The sequence below is a fragment of the Bactrocera oleae genome, chromosome 5 (genome assembly GCF_042242935.1).
Source record: "Bactrocera oleae isolate idBacOlea1 chromosome 5, idBacOlea1, whole genome shotgun sequence".
NCBI classification, from domain to species: Eukaryota; Metazoa; Arthropoda; class Insecta; order Diptera; family Tephritidae; genus Bactrocera; species Bactrocera oleae.
In genome coordinates, this window is record NC_091539.1 from 14556034 (window position 1) to 14560916 (window position 4883).

At 36.0% G+C, this 4883-nt stretch overlaps 1 non-coding gene across 1 annotated transcript; it reads right to left on the reverse strand.

The window, feature by feature from the left end:
• Positions 1-360: 360 nt before the first annotated feature.
• LOC106622934 (uncharacterized) lies at positions 361-1068 on the reverse strand. The gene is made up of 2 exons (XR_011396448.1): positions 672-1068; positions 361-574 (listed from the first exon to the last, which is right to left on the reverse strand). It is a non-coding gene; the product is annotated as an uncharacterized protein (transcript).
• Positions 1069-4883: the final 3815 nt, after the last annotated feature.

Here is a 4883-nt window from a genome sequence, read left to right on the forward strand (position 1 = left end):
CCAACCACAAGTCTATTAATAGGCCTCTATTAACTCAGTACCAATTTATGTTTTGGACGTTGGAAAGAAATTTTCTACACCGAAAATATAAGATAAAAACTCAAGTTTCCATAATCTTAAACAGTTACGCATTCTGGGTACCTCTTCCGCACAGAGGAATTACTGGCTCTTCTCTCCATTGTCTAGACCTAGAGAGAGCGATCAGGTCCTCCAAAATTCCTTAAGTATTTACAGCATCAATCCAATTGAAAGGAATTGCTATACTTAAAAATTTGTACCATAATACACTCAAATCCTAAGAAGACTTGTATATTGTACTTAAGTACATACATATGTCGCTTAATTAAAAGTTCTGAGATATTATTTTTAAACTAATTTTTTTTTTTAAATCGTATCCAAAGAGTCGCCCAACAAGATTATATTTCATTTATTATACATCTGCTTGAATTGCTGGGAGTTTACTTGCCACCACCACCACCGCCACCGCCGCCGCCGCCGTAACGACCACCTCCGCCACCACCGCCGCCGCCGCCTCCAGGTAAGGGTTCTGGATTCGGCAAGGGTTTAGGGTTTGCTGCAATTTAAAAGAAATACAGCCAAATAAACAAATTCTCAAAGAAGATTATTATATATTGTATTTCATGATATTTTTACACTAAAGTAATACTCACCAAAAGCCAAAGCGAATATGGCCAATATAACAGCGAGGAATGCGTACAACTTCATCTTGAAGACGATGCGGAGACAATGATTCCACCAAAAGCCGATTGTGTTTTTATATACAAGTACGACGTATTTCTATCGTCCCTATCAACATACAAAGAAATCTTTTGGGAAAACCAAAATAAAAGTATTTGGACAAAACGAGTAGCCATTGCGTTATCGCTTTCACGTGACTGAGCTTTTGCATACGTACACATGTGTGGTATATACAAAGAGAAGGGAGTTCACCAATTCAGTGCACTCGATTCGATCTGCATACAAATGTATTTATGTACAAATAAGAGTCCCTTTATGATTATATAGCTTTGTGGTCGAGAACCAAGTATATTTATTTTTATAATAAAAGTCTGGGTTTTCCATTTGTATTTTTGGTTGAATGGGCAAGATATTTGATCTTCGAGCCGGTTGTATGTAGCTGCACGCATAAATAACCACACAGTTGTACTTATTGAATGCTCTATATTCTGTTTTCTCAGAATAATTTTTATATAAATACATAGCTACACACATTTACATACATGTGTACAGGTATAATGTTTGTGTTCTTAAGAAATATTAAATAATTATTTAGGAAAATATCTAAAGCTGATGGTGTCCGACGACACATGCCGAGGCTTTTTCTCCTTTTTGCTGCTATTTGGCTTCAAGTACCAGTAAGGCTTCCGTTGAAGTGTAACTGCAATCCGAACTCACCCACCGGGTACATTCTCGCCAAAGTTGATACAGCATTCTACCTTAGATTGCCTATTTGATAGTCTTCGCTTTTCTTTTATAGGTTTAGGAGAATGGTGCAATAGCCGACTTAAATTAAAAAACTGTTAAAAAAATATATGTTAGTTAACCAAAATCAAACAACAACTTATCGTATATTAATACCCACCGTAATCTAGTCATATTAGAACTCCTATGGGAATATAGGTAGGATTTTTAAGACCGAATTTCGAACATTTTTTTCGAAGTGTGTCGGAGATGAGTTGAAAGAGTACACTCACCTTTTAAGCTCTGTTAAGATTAATTTTAAAATTTTTCAACCTGAACAGAATATATTAAGTTTGCCACGAAGTTTGTAACACCCAGAAGAAAACGTCGGAGATGCTATATACTTACTTGACGATATATCTTCGCAAAATTTGGCACAAATTTTGGTCCATGGCAACGCTAAAATATCTGAAGAAATTTTCCAGATCGGACTATATTATATATATATATATAGCTGCCATACCAACTGAAAGATCGCAATCAAGTTTTTGTGAATAGTATTCTTGCTTAGGTGCAACCGAAATTTACGTTGTTTCTTGTTCTTTATTGAATTCGATTTGTTAGCCGCTTATATCTAAGCGGTGTAAGCCTCTTTCGATAATAAAGTTTCACAAAGTGTTTAGACTAGTTGCTTTTGGAACATTTCGTTGGTAAATCGAGGCAAAATCCGGTTAAGTTCAAGGTTAACTTCTACAATATTCAGAACACTATAATTATTGAAAGTGTCTGTACTCTTTGATAACTTTTATTAAGAAGCTGACTATCCTTTTGATGATGTTATCAACTGCACTATTGAAAAAGCTTCAAACTATCAGGAGAGTAATTGAAAATATTGAATCTACTTAACTAATTGAGTAAATCATGCTGTAATTCCTACTTAAATTATCACTATTTAAATTTAAACAAGTAAGGAAGGGCTAAGTTCGGATGTAACCGAACATTTTATACTCTCGCAAAGTCAAATAGTATACTCGTTTGAGATTTCTTTGTGGATTGGCTGATATTTTCGGTAGAAGGTCAACTATAGGCACTGGGGTCCACATATTTAGTACTTAGGGGCTTAAACAGTTTTGGTTCGATTTAGACAATTTTTGGCCACAAGGTGGCATACTTTAATCGCATTATTCACGCAAAGTTTTATCCCGATACAGTCAATGTTGCCTGATTTGCATAGTGGAAAGTGAAATAATCAGATGGAATTTAAAATGGTGTTATATGGAAAGTAGGCGTGGTTGTAGTCCGATTTCGCCCATTTTTGCACTGTGACATAGAAACATGAAAAGAACGTTATGCACCGAATTTGGTTGAAATCGGTTAAGCAGATCTCAAGATATGGGTTTTCACCTAAAAGTGGGCTGTGCCACGCCCACTGTCTAATTTTGAACGCAGTTCCTATAAAGTCATCTCATACCATCCCAGAGATAAAATTTAATGACTCTGGCGTGTTTAGTGCTTGATTTATCGCGCTTTTAGTAGTTTTTAACAGTACCGTTATATGGGGAGTGGGCGGAGTTGCCACCCGATTTCAACTATTTTCACACCGTCAATAGAAGTGCTAAAAACATTTGCTTCCAGTGAATTTTGTTATTATAGCATTAGCGGTTTAGGAGATATGCACATTAAACCTATTAGAGGCGGGACCACGCCCACTTTTTTAAAAAAAATTTTAACTGCAGATGCCCCTCCCTAATGTGATCCTGTGTACTAAATAACAGTCTTGTATCTTATTGCGGAGCTTAGTTATGGCAAGTTATTTGTTTTTGATTAATGGCGTCTTGTGGGCGTGGCAGTGGTCCGATTACGCCCATCTGCAATACCAACCGTCTCACGGTACCATGAAACATGTCTACCAAGTTTCATAAAGATATCTCAATTTTTACTCAAGTTAGAGCTTGCACGGACGGACGGACAGACGGACAGACGGACGGACAGACGGACGGACGGACAGACGGACAGACAGTCACCCGGATTTCAACTCGTCTCTTCATCCTGATCATTTATATATATATAACCCTATATCTAACTCGATTAGTTTTAGGTGATACAAACAACCGTTAGGTGAACAAAACTATTATACTCTGTAGCAACAGGTTGCGAGAGTATAATAAATACTATGCAACTCTGTACGTATATTAAAGAAACAGTCAGATGCGGGGTAAGTATTTTTAAATGCTGGCATATGGAGATATGAGGGATATTAGGTATAAGAAGATAGACCATGGTCATTTTATTCATATCTAAATAAATTTGAGTGTTGTTTTGACAATTTTTAGAAACTAAAACTAATCGAGTTAGATATAGGGTTATATATATATAAATGATCAGGATGAAGACATGAGTTGAAATCTCGGGTGACTGTCTGTCCGTCCGTCCGTTCGTCTGTGCAAGCTGTAACTTGAGTAAAAATTTAGACATCTTTATGAAACTTGGTACATATATTTCTTGGTAAGACGGTTGGTATTGCAGATGGGCATAATCGAACCACTGCCACGCTCACAAATTATCATAAACAAATAAATTGTCATAACTAAGTTCCACAATATGATAAAAGACTGTTATTTCGTATACGGAATCAAATTAGGGAGGGGTATCTGCAATTTAAATTATTTTAAAAAGTGGGCGTGGTCCCGCCCCCTAACAGGTTTAATATGCATATCTCCTAAACCGCTAAAGCTATAATAACGAAGTTCACTGGGAACAAACGGTTTTAGCACCTCTATCGGCAGTGTAAAAATGGATGAAATCGGGTGACAACTCCGCCCACTCCCCATATAACGGTACTGTTAAAAATTATTAAAAGCGCGATAAATCAAGCACTAAACACTCCAGAGACATTAAATTTTATCTCTGAGATAGTAGGAGATGACTTAATAGGAACCGTGTTCAAAATTAGTTGAAAACCCATATCTTGGGATCTGCTTAACGGATTTCAACCAAATTCGGTGCATAAGATTATTCTCATATTTTTATATTATAGTGAGTAAATCGGCGAAATCGGATTACAACCACGCCTATTTCTCATATAACACCATTTTAAATTCCACCTGATTCTTTCACTTTCCACTATACAAATCAAGCAATAAAGATTGTATCGGGGTAAAACTCTGCGTGAATAATGCGTTGATTGTTATATAATTGAGATTCGATATATTGTCGATATATAATTGAGATTCATATAATAAAATAAATAAATGAAACTTTCGATAATAGTATGTTTTTGTGTCAAAAATGGTTTGAATCGGATCAATACTTTCTTTAACATAAAATTTTGCCAACACCTGAAGTAATATCCCGGCCTTTGATCCATGCAAGTTGCGAGAATATAAAATGTTCGGTTACACCCGAACTTAGAACTTCTTTTCTTGTCTTTGTTTTCTATTTAATACTACGAACACGAGCGT